This window comes from Diceros bicornis, chromosome 8, assembly GCF_020826845.1.
Source record: "Diceros bicornis minor isolate mBicDic1 chromosome 8, mDicBic1.mat.cur, whole genome shotgun sequence".
Taxonomy (NCBI): Eukaryota; Metazoa; Chordata; class Mammalia; order Perissodactyla; family Rhinocerotidae; genus Diceros; species Diceros bicornis.
The window spans coordinates 24,387,687-24,408,693 of record NC_080747.1 but is presented as its reverse complement, the minus strand read 5'-3'; positions in this window follow the sequence as shown (position 1 = coordinate 24,408,693).

Below are 21,007 nucleotides of genomic sequence, written 5' to 3'. Positions count from 1 at the left end.
TATACACCACAAATTATATCACAAATGCTGTATCAGGATAAGTAAACACGGGATAGTAGTAGTTCCCAATTGGAAGATTCATGGTAAAAATCATCGAGCTGCAACTTGAAAGATGAATGACATTGCACCCACAAGAAAAAGCAGGGAGAATAATTCTTGGCAATTTGGAGAACAATATAATCTAAGGAGGAAAATTTGAGTGGAGTGGAGTCTAATGTGGCTTGAAAATCAGAAATAAGGTGAAGTGTGATGAGTGATGAAGCTGAAAATGTAATGTTAGGAATAGGCCATTAAGCCCGTGTGAGCGTGAGTAGAGTTTCCTTAAATGGGCAATGGAAAGGAACTGAAGGTTTTAGCCTGAGTGTGTAAGTGATTAGGCTTACCTATTGCATATTCCCAGGACAAAGGCTTAGGATTCACCATTCATTTCCCTCATGCAGCAGAATACAATAGTTGTTAAGAAGTGATTCAATATCCCAATTTCTGAATTATGGAGAAATCATTTATGAACAATATATCATACTTATATATGTTCTAGTTTCAGCTTACAGTTGAGGTTATTTTTATGAGAGAGAGAAAGATAGAGAGAGAAATATTTCCCTGACTGGCTGACATCCACCAAATGTTCCTTGCTTGTTATTCCCATATAAATTAATTTTTTTAACAGATATTCTCTGGCAAAAAGACACTGGTCTAACATTTAGGAGGTGAAGACATGAATAAGTCACAGAACTTGATTTCAACAGTCATAATGGAAAGGACAATAATCACACTACACAAATAACTATTTTTCAGTTTGGAAGTCAATTTTATGATAAGACAAATTCAACAAAACATTGGAATGCGATTCTGAGAAGAGAGAGATAAAATATCAATGTTACCAATATAGATTAATGTAAATAGAGATATTGATTACTTAATGCTTTATGAAGAAAGTGGAGTTTAAAGTAGGATCTGAAAGATGTGGGGATTTTAGTAGGAGATTGAGGAGTACTCAGTGCTCAAGGAAAAGGAACTGCATGAAAATGGGTGGAGAAATCTGTTTGTTTTCTCCAGGACACCATTTATACATTTTCTGTTGTAGGTTCAGATATGTTTAGAGAGGCATGTTATTAGCTATATATTCAGACTTTGTAGGCAAATATTCTCTCCAGCACCAAAAGCCCTATTAATCTCTGGGCCAATGACTTAACTTCTGAACCTTGATATCCTCAGCTGCCAAAGGGGAATAAAAATAGTAATTACCTCATAAGACTGCTGTGAATAACAAATAAAATAGTATATGAAATAGTATTAGTGAGTGGCAGAGTGTACCATTCAAAAATATTAGTTATTCTCTTTACTAAGGAAAAGAACTTATGTGCAGCATTTATTTAAAAAAATTTGTTGGTAAGCTTGAAAACATATGTCAGTGACAAAATATGGAGGATAATGAAACAATTTTGGATTTAATGCAAAGGACATGTGAAACTGAAAGATTTTGAATGAAAGACCAACATGATGAGTTGGGATTTATTGTTCTAATGCTGTGACTTAGCAAGAATTTGTAGCCTTGAGTGTTTCTGTACTAAAAGTTTACAGATTTCACAGAAGATAAAATGATAAAACAAAACAAAATTATCAAAGGAGCAAGTTTCCCCAAAATTACTTTGTGAACTAGATGGTATTTATCTTTGGTTCTCAATCTACAAATTCCTTGAATGTCCTTTTCTTTCTTCGTTTCTCCCAATCGATAACCTCCTTTTAAACCCTGCTCTGAGGTTTAGAACCGTGTGAACCCTGGTATTGCAGGATTCTGCATCTGTGGATTCAACCAACCACAGATTGAAAAGTCTACAATGGTTGCATCTTTACTGAACGTGTACAGACTTTTTTTCTTGTCATTATTTCCTAAACAATACAATATAATGACTATTTACATTGCATTTACATTGTATTAGGTATTATAAGTAATCCAGAGATGATTTAAAGTATACCCAAGGATGTGCAGTAGGTTATATGCAAATACTATGCCATTTTACCTAAGGGACTTGAACATCTATGAATTCTGGTATCCGAGGGGGTCCTGGAATCAATCCCCCTGGGATACCAGGGGATGACTATACTCGCTGACAATGAGTTATGACAGGTGTGTCTTACTCTTCCTTTGGTGGTATACCTTTTAAAAAAAAATTATAGGATATAACGTATTGAAGTAAAAGATAATTTTTTGTGGTTAAATTTCAAATTGTTGTTGGTAGAGCAAGATTTTGGGGATTAGAGGAATTTCTATTGTTATTAAATGCAAGCTACATCAGAAGCTTCTTTAACTATCAAAATTATAGTTTATCTCTCTCCGCTAAAGTTTTGCAATTTACAATTGGTACTTAACTTGTCTTTATCTTTTTTCTTGTTGGTAAAAATAATCAAGGATTGTGATGCCAATTGTTGTTTCTCCAACATACAGTAATTCTGAATAATTATAATTGCTATTTATATTCATAAACTACTGCACTAATTATATCATATAATACTAAGAAAATCCTTCTTAGGAAATTATTATTCTTATTACTATTTATTCCCACACATTTGTTTATTCAGCACAAATCAGTTAATCAGAAAAAACTGCAGAACGGTTGCTATTTGTCAACACACTTACAAATGACCCAACTACCAAGGACTTTGACTCTGCTTAATGAGGATTATATTGCAACCACACACTTTCTCTTCTATTCTAGATGCATTTAAAAACTAACTTTGCCATTTATTATTTTGTGATGCTCTAAATAATCATCTAAAATTATTAAAACTCTAGTCTGTAAAGAGAAAAATATCAAATGGAGTAAAACATAATATATTATCACCAAGATAACATAAGTAAGTTTACCAAGGGATAAAGCTGATATTTCAAGATGCTGGCTCTGCCTAAAATAAAGAAAATCTTAACATATGCTGAACTTATGTGAATTCTCCAGGAAAGACTATTTACTGAAAATAAAGCACAAAAATTTTACAGTAATTTAATTTAGAGAAGATTCATAAAATGTCAATAAAAGCTAGGATTTTAAGAGTATATAGCTAGCTTTTTATCTTCTAGAAAAAACATATTTCCCTTTTTTCATGCCGTATGTACCATCATGGAACGAAAGTTTCTCCTGGTATTTAAATTTTATAACCTTTGATGGGCACATTAATAGATTATAATAAGTATACAATTTCCACATAACAGAAATCTCTTCCTATAAACCTAGAACTTTATTTTGTTTTCAGATAATTCCTTATATTTTTGTTAATGTGATATATCAAACATCTCAATAGAAAGCCAACAGGCACATGAAAAGATGTTCAACGTCACAAATTATTAGGGAAATGCAAATCAAAACTACAATGAGGTATCACCTAACTCATCAAAATGGCTATAATTAATAAGATGAGTAAGTGTTGGAGAGGATGTGGAGGAAAGGGAACACTAAGACACTGCTGATGGGAATGCAAACTGGTGCAGCCACTATGGAAAACAGTGTGGAGATTTCTCGAAAAATTAAAAATAGAAATACCACATAAACTGGCTATCCCACTACTGGCTATTTATCCAAAGAACATGAAAATCAACAATACGAAGAGATCTATGCACCCCTATGTTCATCACAGCATTATTTACAATAGCCAAGACATGGAAGCAACCCAAATGCCCATCAACTGATGAATGGGTAGAGAAGATGTGGTGTATATATATACAATGGAATACTACTCAGCCATAAAAAAGACAAAATCATCCCATTTGCAACAATATGGATGGACCTTGAGGGTAGTATGTTAAGCGAAATAAGTCAGACAGAAAAAGACAAACACCATATGATTTTGCTCATATGTGGAAGGTAAAAAAACACGTGGAAAAAGAGAACAGATTAGTGGTTACCAGAGAAGAAGGAGGTGGGAGAGTGGAGGCAAGGGGTAAAGGTGCACATATGTATGGTGATTGATATAAACTAGACTATTGGTGGTGGGCACGATGCAGTCTATACAGAGACTGATATGTAATAATGTACACATAAAATTACACAATGTTATAAATCACTATGACCTCAATAAATTAAACAAAAAGAAAGGGAAAAAATATGTAAATTTCTGAATACATTCATGTTGTTCTCATGCCTTCCTATAGCCAAAATGGTAAGTTGATGACTTCAAATTCTTATCATTTTTATACTTATTTGTTATCACATAGAAATAGTTGTACATAGCATTTATTCCTGAAATATTTTGAGTTCATTAAATTGCAAAGTCTATGAAAGTTGGCAGTAAGTCTAATTCTTTTTATTTTACCACTGAAAGAAACTTTTAGAGTAAAGTTGTACATGGAGAATCAGATTCTCATTTTCATAACACTGTCATTTATCAAATTATCTGCCTTTACACTCGCCGACCAAATCAGTTATAATTAGCAATGCTCTCTTAGCCAAAGAGGACTCAATTGCAGACATCACATTATACTTTTTGGAGATGTAGATACAGTATAAGAAAAAGAAAATAAAGAAAAGTAACAAAAAAATTAAAGGACCACCACCATTGCACACGTCTACAATGATAAATTTGTCTAAAACATGCCAAATTTTGTCAACCTGTTACTTTCAGATACATATTAAAAGATTTCTCTCTGTCCTAATATTCAAGTTTTAATGAAATATAACATATATATATAATAAAATACTGATATAAAAATGGAATGTGAAATATGAAGATTAAGAATATCTATTTACTGACCTGGAATTGAACATAATCCACACTATTACAATATGCAACATGGAAAACAGTAATTACTATGGAATCAATAAATGAGTAATCTTAATAAGAAATGCAGGCAGGGAGTTAAATGTTCTTATTGAATTAAAAAACCCCATAAGAAAGAAGTAGACAGAAAACAACTTATAATCTTCTATGAGAAATCAAAGAATAAATAAATAAATAAAAGCAGTTTGATGTTGATTATACAATAAACCAAATGTTAGGCTACATTTTTTTTTTTTTTAAGTCATGATATTTACTCCTCTTTTGTATATCCTATGGAGACACACACAAAAATAAAGAAGAAAAAATGTAAGCAAGATTGGTAATAGAAAAGCCACCTTTCTTGGTCTTATGACTTTTCACAGACGAAATATATTTTATGGCAACTGGCAAAAAAAATAATAACAAATTTGTCAATTTATCTAGAAGTGCCAAGAGAAGAAAAGCTGCCAAAAAACTAGATTTTTGTACTGGATGAAAAATTAATTATACAACAGGAAATTAGGGAGAATAAGTATTCTAAATTTTGAGACATTTATGCAGTATAGAAGAACAGAAGATGAGAATTTTAATGATCGAGTTAGTATACTCATTTTACAGGTTATAAATGAAAATAAATGTTAAACATTTAGAAATTGTCAATAGCCATGTTTACACAGACTATTTTCTCTAAATGTTTTTGTGAGTCCTGTGGTCTTAGGTTATAAATTACTGAGGCTATTTTTATTGGATTACGTTGACTGTTCTAATACCTTTCTCAGAAAGATCGGCTGTAACAACATGTTTGAAGATGTACTTTTCTGTTTGCTGATGATTATTTTCAATGCTTTTTTTTTCTTTACAGAATAATGTACCAGCTCCTAATGGAGAGCATTAAAAGCCCTCTATATTGTGATCCCAGCTCCTTTTTACTGTTGATCTTCACACAATGTACTCCAGCCAAGCAGAAATAATAGCAGTTTATACATATGTTTCATATTTTTAACATTTCTTGGTATTTTCTAAGCCTGCACTTTTAGTCTGGAATGATTGATTTAACCATGATTAAACCTTTTAGTTTTTGCTACAATTAAGGTCTTCTGCCTAGGAACTCTCAGACCATGTGGTCTGTCTTACAGTTTTTTTTTTTGTTGTTTTGCTTTTAAGATTTTATTTTTTATAGCAGTTTTAGGTTCACAGTAAACTTGAGAGGAAAGTACAGAGATTTCCCATATATGCCCTTGCCAGCGCACATGGATAGCCTCCCCCATTATCAACATCACTCACCAGAGTGATATATTTGTTATATTTGATAAATCAACATGGGCAAATCACACTAAACACCCAAAGCCACTAGTTTACCTTAGGATTCACAATTGTTGTTGTACATTCTACGGGTTTGGAAAAATGTATAATGAGTTGTATCCATCATTATAACATCATACAGAGTATTTTCACTGCTCTAATAATTCCTCTGTGTTCACCTATTCAAACTGCACTTCCTCTAACACCTGGCAACAGTGATCTTTTTAGTGTCTCTATCGTGTTGCCTTTTCCAGAATGTAATGTGTTTGGAATAACACACTATGTAGTCTTTTCAGATTGGCTTCTTGCACTTAGTAATATGTATTTAACATTCCACTAGATTTTGTTTAGGGTTTTTTTGTGTGGCTTGATAGCCCATTTCTTTTTAATACTGAAAATTATCCCATTGTATGGATGTACCACAGTTTAAATATCCATTCACTTGCTGAAAGACATATTCGTTCAAAGTTTCCAAGTTTTGTGAGTTATGAATAGAGCTGCTATAAACATTTGTGTGCAGGTTTTTGTGTGGACATGTTTTCAAATTCTTCAGGTAAATACCAAAGGGCATGATGTCTAGATCACATGGTAAGAGGATGTTTGTTTTGTAAGAAACCACCGAACTGTCTTCTGAAGTAACTGTATCATTTTGCATTCTCACCAGCAGTGATTGAGAGATCCTGTTACTCCACATGCTCGTCAGCATCTGGTGTGAGTAGTGTTCCAGATTTGAGCGTTCTAATAGGTGTGTAGTGTATCTTGTTGTTTTAATATGCATTTCCCTGATGACATAATATGTGGAGGATCTTTTCACATGCTATCTGCCACCTGTATGTCTTCTATGATGAGGTGCCCGTTAGGGTCTTTGGGCTATTTTGTAATTGGATTATTTGTTTGCTCATTGTTGAGTTTTAAGAGTTCGTTGTATATTTTGGATGAGTCCTGCTTTCAGATGAGTCTTTTGCAAATATTTTATCCCAGTCAATGGCTTATCTTTTCATTCTCTGAACATTGTCTTTTGCAGAGCAGAAGTTTTTAATTTTAAAGAAGGCCAACTTCTATTATTTCTTTCATGGATTACGTCTTTGATGTTGTGTCTAAAGTCACCGCCATAACCCAATTAATCTAGGTGTTCATCTACATTATCTTCTGGAAGTTTTATAATTTTGTGTTTTTAATTTAGGTTTTTAACCCATTTTGAGTTAATTTTTGTGAAGGGTATAAGGTCTGTGTCTAGATTCATTTTTTTTTTTGCAGGTTCTGTCCAGTTGTTCCAGCATCATTCATTGAAAAGACTGTCTCTTCTCTATTGTACTACTTTTACTCCTTTGTCAAAGATCAGTTGATGATATTTATGTGGGATTATTTGTAGGCTCTCTATTCTGTTCCATTGATTTTTCAGTCTTTTCTTTCTCTAGTACCATACTCTTTTGATTACTCTTCCTCCGTAGTAAGCATTGAAGTTGGGAAGTGTCAGTCCACTTTGTTCTTCTTCCATATTGTGTTGGCTATTCTGATTCTTTTACCTTTCCATATAAATGTTAGAATCATATTGTCAAATTCCGTAAAATAATTTATTGGGATTTTGTTTGGGATTACATTAAATCTGTAGATCAAGTTGAGAAGAACTGACATCTTAAAAATGTTGAGTCCTCCTATCCATAAAAATGGGATAATTATCCATTTATTTGGTTCTTTTTTTTGAGCCTATTCATCAAATTTTTGTAGTTTTTTTGTGGATTCTTTTGGATTCTCTACATAGATGATCATGTCCTTTGCAAACAAAGATAGTTTCAAGTCTCCCTTCCTAATCTGTACATATTTTATTTCCTTTTTGACCTTATTGCATTAGCAAGAATTTTTAGCCTGCTGCTGAAAAGGAGTGGTGAGATGGGACATCCTTGACTTCTACTTGATCTTAGTGGGGAAGTTTCAAGTTTCTCACCATTGAGCCTGAGGTTAACTGTAGATTTTTTGGTTTATTCTTTATCAAGTGGAGGAAGTTTCCTTCTTTTCCTAGTTTACTGAGAGTTCTTTTTTATCATGAATGAGTGTTGGATTTTGTCAAATGCTTTTTCTACAGCTGTTTATATGATTATATGATTTTTCTTTTTCAGCCTGTTAATATGATAAATTACACTTATTAATTTTCTAATGTTGAAACAGCCTGTCATATCTTGGATAAATCTCACTTGGGCATGGTATATAGTTTTTTTTTTATTCATTGTTGGATTCCATTTGTCAATAATTTGCTGAGAATTTTTGCATCTATGTTCATGAGAGATATTGTTCTATAGTTTTCTTTCCTTGTAATGTCTTTGTCTGGTTCTGGTGTTAGGGTAATGCTAGCCTCATAGAATGAGTTAGTAAGTATTCCCTCTGCTTCTAACCTTTGAAATAAATTGTACAGAATTGGTATAATTTCTTCCTTAACTGTTGATAGAATTTACTAGTGAACCCATCTGGGCCTGGTTTTCTGTTTTGGAGGGTTACTAATTATTGATTCAATTTCTTTAATACACATAGGCCTATTCAAATCATATATTTCTTCTTGTGTGAGTTTTGGTAGTTGTGCCTTTCAAGAAATTGGTCCATTTCATCTAGATTATCATGTTTGTGGGCATAGAGTTATTCACAGTATTTCGTTATTATCCTTTTAATGTCTTTGAGATCTGAAGTGATATCCCCTCTTTTATCTGACATTAGTGTATACACTCTGTTTTTTTCATAGTTACCTATCCAGAGGCTCATAGATTTTATTGATGTTTTCAAAAAACCAACTTTTGGTTTCATTGATTTTTTTCTAGTAATTTTATATTTTCACTTTTATTGATATGTTTTAATTCTTATTATTTCATTTTTTTCTACTTATTTGGATTTAATTTGTGCTTCTTTTTATAATTTTATAAGGTGGAAACTTGATTATTAGTTTTAGGTACTCCTTCTTTTCTCATATATGCATTCGATGCTATACGTTTCCATTGAAGTACTGCTTTTATAGTATCCCACAAATTTTGCCAAGTTTTGTTTTCATTTTTATTTAGTTCAAAATACTTTTAAATTTCTCTTGAGATTTCTTCTTTGACTCGTGTACTATTTAGAAGTGTGTTGTTTAATCTTCATGTAATTTGGGATTTTCCAGTAATCTTTCTGTTATTGACGTCTAGTTTAATTTCATTGTGGTCTGAGAGCAGACATTGTATTTCCATTATTTTAAATTTGTTAAGGTATGTCTTATGGCCCAGAATACTGTCTATCTTGGTGAATGTTCCATATGATATTAAGAGGAATGTGTATTCTGTTGTTGTTGGATGAAGTCATTTAAACATATCAGTTATATCCAGTTGATTGATGGTGGTGTTGAGTTCAGCTGTGCTCTTCCTAATTTTCTAACTGCTGATTTGTCCATTTCTGATAGAAGACTTTTATAACCTCCAACTATACTAGTGGATTCATCTATTTCTCCTTGAAGTTGTATCAGTTTTTTCCTCATATAGTTTGATGCTCTGACATTAAGCATATAAGCATTAAGAACTGTTATGTCTTCTTGGAGAAGTGACCCGTTTATCATTATGTAATGCCTTTCTTTATCTCTGATAACATTCCTTGCTGTCAGGTCGGCTCTGTCTGAAATTAATAGCTTCTTCTTTCTTTGTGTTAGTGTTAGCATGGTGCATATTTCTCCACCCATTTACATTTAATCTATATAAGTCTTGGCATTTAAACTAGGCTTCTTGTAGATAACATGTAGCTATCTACATGTAGTTAGAACAAGTCAGTTCTTGTTTTTTGATCCACTCTGACAATTTCTGTCTTAATTAGTGCATTTAGGAATTACACATATTTTGAGTAAAATAGAATTTTCTATTCCAGATATGTGGAAGGACATTAAGTGATATTTTACTTTTCAAGACTTTTTTCATATTCAATAATGTTCATTTCAATTCTCCCAGATATGATTCTCAATTTTCATACAGTCACATTTTGTTAATGTTTAACTATTCCTCCATAGTTCATTTAGAGACTCTTTTCTTACATGTTACATTTTAGTCATATCACATTCAGGATGATTGGGCTTGATTTAAAGTAAACTCATTCCGTGAAATGACAGTAAACATCAGCAAAATAAAATGTCATTGTCAACTGTCTTATGCTTTTATGGCCAAAGATGTTATCATCTTTCTACTATAGGGTCTTTCATGATCAGGTTGACAAGTAACTAGCCAAATTTCTGTCAGTCCCCAGTTTGAAATTACTAAAGTAATAAACACTAGATAATGAGCAACAAATTAAATGAATTAATAATTAAATTTAGTTATGTGTTTAAAAGTGGCAAAAATATAGTAAAAATAGATAGAGTAAACCTTCATTATTAAATTAATGGAAGTACCATGACTTGGATTATTTTTGAGAGACATATATGTAAATATTTACATTTCTTTCCTGTCGCAAACAAATACTTAAATTCTATAGACTAAATAATTGTGTCCTCCTCAAACTCATGTGTTAAAATCCTAACCCCCAAGCTGATGGTATTAGCAAATGGGATCTTTGGTAGGTGATTAAATCATGAGGGTACAGCCCTCATGAATGGGATTATGGTCCTTAAAAGAGACCCCAGAGAGCTCCCTGACCTCTTCCACCACGAGGACACAGCGAGAAGATGGCCATATACGAACCAGGAAACAGGATTTCACCAGACACCAAATGTGCTGGTGCCTTAATCTTGGCCTTCCCAGACTCTAGAACTGTGAGAAATAATTTTCTATTGCTTACAAGCCACCCAGGATATGGTATTCCATTACAGTATCCTGAACTGACAGACAGTAAGCAAGAATAGAAATTCTTAAGCTAACTCAAAATTAATCTACGTGAGTCTTAAACTTTACTACTTTTCAATCTAGTGTCCATTTTCATATGTTCCAGTTATATCAGGACAGACAAATAGAATAAATGTAGTGTTAGGTACAAGTGCTTAATAAATAAACATTGAGTTGAATTTAGAGATTATTATTCCAAATCCTCTTGACTAGATTCAGAGCTCTATTCAACAATAGGTTGAATAAGTAGCACCCACCGAACTAAAAGACAGCATTCACATGTTGACAGTTCAGCAAATATGGTTATAAGTGTGCGGATGTTTTCAGTAGCATCCACACAGACACTGTTAAATGCTAAAGTAGCACGATATTCAAACAAAGCAGTGTACTCTGTTTCTACCAGTGTGAAGTTTTCTTGTGTGGAAAATTGAACCCATTGGACCTTGTTTATAAATACACATAATTTTTCAGGGTTGGAGTTAAGGATTTATATGTAGTAGAGTTTTAAAATCACTTCCTATTAAAGTTATTGCCATTTGAAAGATTAACTAGTTAATGCTGCAAATTTCTTCTTTCTATTTTGAAAATTTAGCTTCTGTTTCAGTCAGAGCAACTAGTAGTCCCCCCAAAGCGTGTTATCAAGTTAAAATATATTTGGTTTTCTTGCATTTTTTTGGTCTTAATTTTCAGACATTTTACACCATAAGCAAATGTTAGGTTAACATTTTTTCAAATAGCTAGATGTGGTATTAAAAAGAGTTTATCAGACTGACTTTGATGTATGTGGTAGATAGAATAATTGTCCCCTCTGCCACCTCAAAGATATGTATGCCCTAATCCCTGGAACCTGTGAATATGTTACCTTACCCAGTAAAAGGTACTTTGCAAATGTGATTAATGTTGAAATGGGAAGATTATCCTGGATTATCTAGCTTGGCCTTGCATAACCACGTGTGTTCTTATAAGAGGGAAGTAAGAGAGTCCAAGTTAGGAGAAGGTGATGTGACAATGGAAATAGAGATTGGAACAATGCAGTCAGGAGCCGAGGAATACAGGCAACCTCTTGAAACTGGAAGAGACAAAAATTCTCCCCTAGAATCTCCGGAAGTAACATAGTAATTTTAGCCTTGGAAGACTTGTCAGGGAGGGAGAAATTCCCCCTTCTACCCTTGTGTTCCTGGGGCTGGACTAACAATAAAATTGACGCAAGACCAGATTAACAGGAGAAAGCCCAGTTTAATACCTATGTATTGGAGATCATCAAGAAATGATGCTCATAGAGTGAACAAAGTAGGCAGTAGATATATATATATATATATATATATATATATATATGTATGTTTTTACACAAATACATATGTTTTTACACACACATATATGTTTTTACACAAAGAAACAATATATTTGTGAGAAGTGACAGAAGAAAGTTAGGTTTGAAGTATGTAATTAGTGAGGAATTTAAATAAAGTTTAGGCTTAAGGTAGTAAATTAACAAGGTTTGTTTATACTGGCCTCTCAGCCCTGAATTCCCCAGCTCTGGTGATGAGGATGCAGGGAGGGCACCTTTCACATGGGAGATTGATGTCCTGCTTTCAGGGGGAATAGAAGAGAGGAGGGTGAGAATGCCCTTTTTGCTTCTCAAGTAACTTTAATTTACAATAATCAATGTACCATTGTGGGATATCTTGGGGTTGTCTGCCCTGGGCCCCAATAAACTCATTTCATGATAAGGACAAGAAATAAAATTGTGGATGAGTACTGATGGGGCTGGATTTGAGCAAAATTTAAGTTTTGGTGATTGCTTGAATATAGGTGAGTGTTAATTGGACTCATAACCCAGATATCACATGAATGTAAATTCCAAATGTTACAATGATTAAATTGTAAAAAAAAAAGTGACAAAATATGTTAAAATAGTATGAATTACTATTATTTTACAATTTCAGAATGTTAAAGATCTCTCTAACCTCAATTCAAAATCCATAAGATACAATAAAGGAAATTGATATATTCAATTACCTACAATTTAAAGAAAACAGATATATCATTAAACACCATAAGCAAAATTTAAAGGCAAAATGACAAACTGAGAAACACTTCACAACTCAGATCATAGAGAAAAGGCTAACCCTCTGAATATATAAATAGCTCCTATAAATCGGTTAAAAAAAACCTCAATAGAAAAATTGTCAAAGGATATGAAAAAGCAGTTCATAGAAACTGTCAAATATATGAAAATATCATCACTATTGCTTTTAAAAAGAAAAATGGAAAATAAAATAGGTGTTTTTTCAATCTACAAGATTGGCAAACATAAATATTTGATAAAACTGTATTAACAGGTCTGCTCATTCATTATCGATGGGGTTGTGAATTGTTAAAACATATGTGGAGAGTAATTTGCCCATATCTAATAAATAAAATACACATACTCTTGTGTCTAACAATTCAAATTCTGGCAATTTTATAACATGTCTAGTTGAACATATTCAAAATACTGTATATACAATTTTCTGAATGCATCCTTGTCTATAATTATTGGAAATGATTGGAAGCAACACAATCATCCTTCAATAAGGAATTGTATAAATAAGTTATGATAAATTCCTATAATGGAATAATATGAAGATTTTAAAAAATGGAAACAGCTCTTATGTGGCAATATGGCAATTAGCTAAGATAAATTGCTAAATCCAAAAATCAAGGTTTAGAACAATGTGTAGAACAATCACATCCTTTCTCTGTATAAAAACAAGGAGTTAGAAGAGAAACATATATTTGCATTTGTGTACATTTTAAAACATCTTTTGGAGGATAATTAAAAGTTAATACAAAATTATAAAAAATGTTTACTTTTCTGCTGCAAGTCTTGGGGTGAACTAGGTGAATGTGAACAGCTATGGGAGACAGGTATTTTTGCAAATAAGTTTAGTTTATATGTTGGAGTAAAAAAATGACAGGCTCTTATACTAGTTTACATAATTAAAAACAAATGTGAGTAAAATAATGATCCTTAACCTTTCAGAAAAGAACACAATGTCTTATGAAAAATAGAATTACAAATTATTATAAAGAAGAAAAAACATTCCTTTTCCAGGACTGGACAGCGTTCTTTACAAATTATCTATGATAAGTAAAGTAGAGATTAATTCCTTTTGATTACCTTCCATCATTGTATATTGGCCTTTTCTCCCCCAGCCTCCTTTTTTTTGTGAGGCAGATCAGCCCTGAGCTAACATCCATGCCAACCCTCCTCTTTTTGCTGAGGAAGACTGGCCCTGGGCTAACATCCGTGCCTATCTTCCTCGACTTTATATGGGATGCCACCACAGCATGGCCTGACAACTTTTTTCCCCTTCATGTGATACAGTAATGATGTTCTATCACGATAGAGTCACCTTGTACACTATGGTTTTGTTAAGGATCAATTTTTCATTGTATAATTTAGGAAAACAGAAGAGATGAAAAAAGAAGGCAAGTTGTGCATCATATCAAAATAAGACGAGAAAAAAAGTAAAAAGAGAAGGTAATTTTTAAATCTCAAAAGATGTAGATTTCCCTTTTGTTTCCATCTGGCAAGAGGACCAAAATGGAAAGTAAAATAAAGGCATGTTGTAAACTTCTCACTGAGAATTACAGCATTTGCTAATTAAATTAGTCACAGTGAAATTCAAACGACTTCTCTTTTCTGAAAAGTAAAATAATGAGGTAGTAAATAAGTACCAAGATTTGTCGACTCTTCAAGAAAGTATTTAGTTTTCTGTTTGCAAGTGACAGTGCCTGTCAAAATAATAGGCATAAGGAAAGTATATACTAGAGGTTTGAAAAAGAGTATGTTTATTTATATGTATTACACTTTACATTATGAGTTATATAGAGTAAATAGGCAAATGTTTCTAAATGATTTATATGGCAAATTTACAATCTACTCTCTCACTGCGGTCCTGATTTTAAATATTCTGTTCCAATGTCCTCATAAATCACCAGATGTTCCAGAAATAATTCCTTTCAAGATTTTTTTCCCCTTATTTCTTTAGTCAGAAAAAAGGTCTCAAATTTTATTTGGTTTTAGAATTAAACCAATCACACCTCTGTGAATGTGTGTGTATGTGTGTGAGTCTTACCTTCCTCAACTGAAGAATAAAGTGGTTTTGATTGTTTTGTTTGTTTTTTATAAAGATAGAATTTTCAATTAATGATATTGTGTGTAACCTTAAAGAAAATCTTGTTAAAAGAGTTATACAGTTGATAAGAGAAGTTTGAGGTGCAAATAGATAATTTTTTTTCCTTTCATCCAAGGTGATCTAGGATCTTAGCAAATGTCACCTGTTACCCATGGCTAGACATGGAGAGAGGCTGAGGGGCCAAGTCAGGAACTAGGAATAGCTGTAGGAAGCATCAAATGCAAGACTAGGAGCCTAGCAGTTTTGAAGGTGATTTTGTTACCCATGACAACATCACAAGAGAGAGCATGCTTATATTAGAATGAATTTTTGGTGCAGAGCCCCTTGTACAGGGGCAGATGTGTGAACTGATCATTGGGTGACAAAGTACACAAAGAAATATCATACATGTAATTTTATAACTAGAAATGAATAGCTGTACTTTAAACAGTATAATAGAAAGGTGCATATCAAATGGGAACTCTCTGAGTTAGCATTGGTTTAAGAAATGTTCTGAGAGGACAAGATTGGGGCTTAGATAAGAAAGGTCAGATATGGGACTGGGGCAAAAGGAGTAGGTTATGGGTCAGATTTGAAAGAGAAAAACTATCCCAAACTCTCTTATCTGAGGGCTTCAGCCAAGCATTTCTAGAAGAAAGGTGGTCGGCTTTACCTACATGAATTTATTTGGTAATACCTCAAAAACTTATATTTAAGGCTATTGTTAGTAGACTGCATGTGGCTTGTTTTTAGAAAAGTTGTTTTTAATTGTCAACTATTGTTTTCATTCGTTAATTCATTATATATCCTTTGACATACTAATAGGTTAAAAGCACAGTGTTTAGCTCTGAAAAATGAAAGAATGAATAAGAAATCATATTTGCTTTTAAGTACCTCATCCGCAATTTTTTAAAAATAGGCTCTAGAATTAAAACAACTTTCCCAGTATTATTGTTAGGTTGTGGTATTTGAACTGATTTCTTGATTAGGTAGATCAGGAAAAATTCTCTTCTATTATCTGAATTTTATGCTACATAGCATTTTAAGAGGAAATAGGAGTACGTTTTCAAATAATGTTCACTGAATATATAATTGGATGTACATTGTAGCATACATTCCTCTAATACTGTTCCCACAGCAGGACATTTTGATTCTTACATGATGAATCTAGCCAAATGCCTTGTATAGGTAGGCAGGAATAAACTGAGCAAATAAATAAATATTCATTTTATTTTGACTAATTTTATTCCCTTTAAAATTATATTATTTATACTAAATGCTATAATCCAAACAGATTAATATAACATCTGCTATATGCAATATGCTATTCTGATACTATATAGGTAAGGATAAAAATAGTAAAATATAGATAACAATTTTAGGAACTTGCATAATATCAGATGAGATGAAACAGAATTGTCTTGACAGTGCTGAGTGAAGGTTCTCAAACAGCATCACTTAGCTGGGGTAGTCCTTGTTTTGTTTAGATGACTTTCCAATGTGACACCATGACCATCACTACCCAAGTCTGGCTTTATTATTTATATCACTTGTTTATTCCCCATGGGCATTCAGATTGCAATCCCTAAAATAAAATATACCCACAACCACTGATAATCCAAGAAAGAATGCTTTTCACTAAGAAAAATCTAGGAAACTGTGGTGAGGGTTTTCAGGAGGGAGACTACATCTGGTTGAAATCCCAGGACAGGTTTCATCGGAAACACGGTACACGTGCAGAGTGAATTGCCTCGCAATTGCGTTAAAAATAAAACCTTGATATCCTCGCATTTTCTGCAAGACATTATCTAAATTATCAATTGGCTATTGCTTAATTATTAATTGAGAAATAGCTCTGTCACTGCAGGCACTCAGAAATAAGACCAAACAAATATTGTTCCTGCCCCCATGGAGCTTACCAGTTTCTCATAGAAGATGTACACTAAAGGAGTAATTCCACATGCGGAGAGAAATAACAAAAGGAAACACAGGGGTGCTCTGATATTGCCACACTCCTTTTAGAAGTCACATTTAAGCAAAACTTTCATTTACATTTTATAGTCACTAGAAATGGGGAATTCATAAATACATTCAAAAGTACAAAAACATTATCTCAAATGCTTCATGGCAGACCTATAATAAGCATCTTGGAAAAATATCAATATTATTCTGAGTCCTATTCAAATCCTAAAAGTCTGCTAAGTTTATTCGAATGGGATAATTAAGTAGGTAGATGATAAAATTATTCTTCCATGGATCTTTCTTCATATAATCATGAGTATAAAAATAATTATTTCTGTGTTCCTCTTTGGTTGCTTGTATATCCCTCTAGAATCTCATATTTCTAATCTATCACGGCTTAATTTGCTCTTCTAAGCAGTTACTCTAAAAGTCAGCTAAAATTTTACTGCTCTTTAGACACTCCACTCCTCCTCCTGCAATCTTCTGTGACATAAAATTTCCTATAACTAAGTCTCAGTCACCACTATTGTTTTCACAAGCTGATGTATAAGGGACTGGAAAAAAGTTGAAAATATCATGATTGCGCGGATTGTGAGGTGACAATGGCGGGAAATAAGGTTTACCGTATCATAGTTCTGAAAGTAACAAATTCTTTGCTCCTAGCATTTCATCTATGACAGATTTTATCTACTCTCATTTATCTTCTCCTTTATACTTAGGATCTAGGGATAACATAGGAGAGTTAAGACAATTTTGTTTAATGCTAGGTAAGCCATGCAAATAATTATATATTAGATAAATAATAAGTAGTCACAATTTCTGATCAACATATCTGTGTCTGAAAAATATATCCCTACTTCTGATGAGAATGTGTGACATACAAGACACATTTCTGTCCTTATTCCAAAGCTTCCAAACATCAGATGCTTCTCATATGGCTTCAATTACAGTGCTACAGAGAGATTAATTATATATTTTTCCATCTTCTTCACATACATACACACATACATACATATCCATTGCATCTACTATCACTAGGAGATATTAATGAGAACATTGTTCAAATTTCCATCTAAAGTATCTATTCATTTTGAAAATATCAAATAAGAGGTACACTCAGCATATAGTTGGAAGACACTGCCTGGGTACATTCAGTGACCTCCTAGACACATTTTTTCAAATCTCAATTTTGATAATCAACCTTCAAAATCGAGTATTCCCATTTATGAGGGCCTCAAATTTAATAGCATTCAGATACACTAATTTGCTCATACAAAGCACATGAGACAAATATTATACTTCAATAAAGCTGAAAAAAAAAAAAGAGACAAATGGATCAAGCCAGAATAGAAGTCCATTAATTAAATATGAGAAATAGCACCACTGCTCAATGAACCAGACATAGCTACCACATTCTCACTCATAGACAAGTTACCCGGGAATACAAGTTACCTAAAGGTTCTTGGTGAATAAGAACTAAACCAAAAATTTTTGTATAATTAGAATGCTTAAAGACAAGTTTTGATAATCTGGATGTCTATGTACATAGGCATAATTTCTCATTAGAGCAACTGGATACTAACTTTGTCCTAAGCTGACAAAAACTTCATTACATGGTGTTTGGATAGATAGTCCCAACATTTGCCTCTGTGCTTTGCTTTCTGTATATTCCATTCTCACCCCAAAGCCTTCTTACTGACCTAGTCTTTTGTTAGCATCGTATTACCTATAATATGGTTACAAATAATTTTGGTGTCCTGGTAACCACTTGGTCTCTTTGAGGTGATTTTGAGCACGTTTGAGCTCACATTCATGATTAGTTGATTTCGTAAAATTCTTACAGGACAACCTTACTTCCCTCGTTTTATAAATATACTTAAGTGCCTAACTTTGCCTTTGTGAATCACGTACAATCATTATACTGTTTGACTTTGAGTCTTTCTTTTTCTTTCAGTAATAATTACCTGCTCTTACATTATATTATGCTTTATTAAACACTTTGAATGTGCAATCCAGCATAGTTGATATTTACATATATTGAGAGAAAATTCCCCCAAATCTCACATAAACTGATCAATAAATAACCCTTGGGACAGCACCACCCAGTAGAATATAATGTGGACCACATTCATAATTTTAACTTTTCTAGTAACCACATTAATAAAAATGAAATGAAACAGGTTAAATTAATTTAACAGCATATTTTATTTAATATATTTATATATAATTATATCACTTTTTAAATACATGATCAATATATAGTTATGAATGATATATTTTACTTTTTTCCATGCTAGTGTTCAAAATGCAGTGTGCATTTTATACTTAACTTGCAGTTCAGGCTAGCCCTATTCCAAGTGTTCAGTATCCATATATGGCTGGTGGCTATCATACTGGTCAGTACAGTCTTAAATACGTAAAAGGACCCCAATTCTCAACTTGAAAATTCTCATAAATAATAACTTCAGTTCCTTTATAATAGTTTATATATTTCTTTTTATATTTGTAGATTAAATAGCTACTTTGATGTATGATTTTTGATTAGTTGACAGCTTCACTATATAACATTATCCTCAAAAATGAGAAATCGCTTATTTCTACTTGTCATTATTTTCACCTTTATTAAAAATCCTTTGTTTCGTATTTTACTAGTCAATATAATGTGGTAAATTAGAAATGTAAACAATCACACAGAATATAAACTTATTGATTGAATATATGGGGGGCAATATCTATTTTTCATATCTTACTTTAATATTTGAATATGTGTAGTAGAATTAACTGGTTCAAATTTTTTCAACTGTAGATTTTAAAGTATGACAAAGACACCCCAAATGCTCATTTTTAACTCTTCATTTAGGTACTTATGACTTTTTTTTAATTAAATGACTGTGTGAAGAGAAGACTTTTTTTTTTTTCATGCCTGGAAGTCGTAGCTCAGGGTCATTTTTAAAATAAGAATTTATGAAGAGTGTACAGCCTAAATTTGTATTCAAGATACAGCTCTCTCAAAAACCTTTGAACTGTTCTCAGATAATAGGAACAGATTTTTTTAAAAAGTGACTTTCTTTTACTTGAGGCAGTGATCAACATCATGACATTCTATAAAACTGGCACGTGGCATGTAGATGAAGATCTCTGATTTAGATACCATGTGGGTTTAGACAAAATTATCCTTAATTGCAACAATATATTGTTGAAAGATATTCAGTATCTAGTACCAATTATTAAAAAGACAAAATTTATTCACTAAGAAAACTTCTAAGGATAGTAAAAAACACTTTTGTTCTACCTTGATATATATTGTCTATTTTATTGTGATTATCAGTCTTTGAACATGTTAAAAGCAAGAGCCATGTCTTATATATGTTTAAATAACTTGAAAACCTACCAAACACAGTGCTTTTTACATAACACACCTCACTGAGCATAAATAAATGAAACACGACAGACTAGATAACTAAATTATGAACTTTTAAAATAAGCACTTTATGGGATAAAGATACATATGGAGAACATAAAATATCAGTAAATCATTGGTGCCCATCTTTCTTTTCTATAAACTGAAGTACAAGAAGATAATATCTATGAAAATTTTAAGAAAGGAATTTTCTTAACTTTCTTTTTATGTTTTAACAAAAATGTTTTTAAAATTATTTATAAGATATTTATTCTAATTATGATCTTTATTGAATCATGGTGCAACATTTTTTTCCCGTGATATTTGACCTTAGCAGGAAAAATATACTTACTAAAAATGTACATCGTACTTTTAGAAACATTATAATGAAACACTGAAGTACCTATATGCAATAAGCTTAAGAGATACTCCACATTAAAGAAATAATACATATAGAATGAATAAAATATTGCCTTCTACTGCGTTAGGCCAGAGCCTTGTACATTACCACATTTTATAATACACAATTTCGAAGAAATAAAACTTTCTTACTACTAAATTATATAATAATTAGCATTTTATAGCTCAAATTGAATTTTGTTGAAAAATAT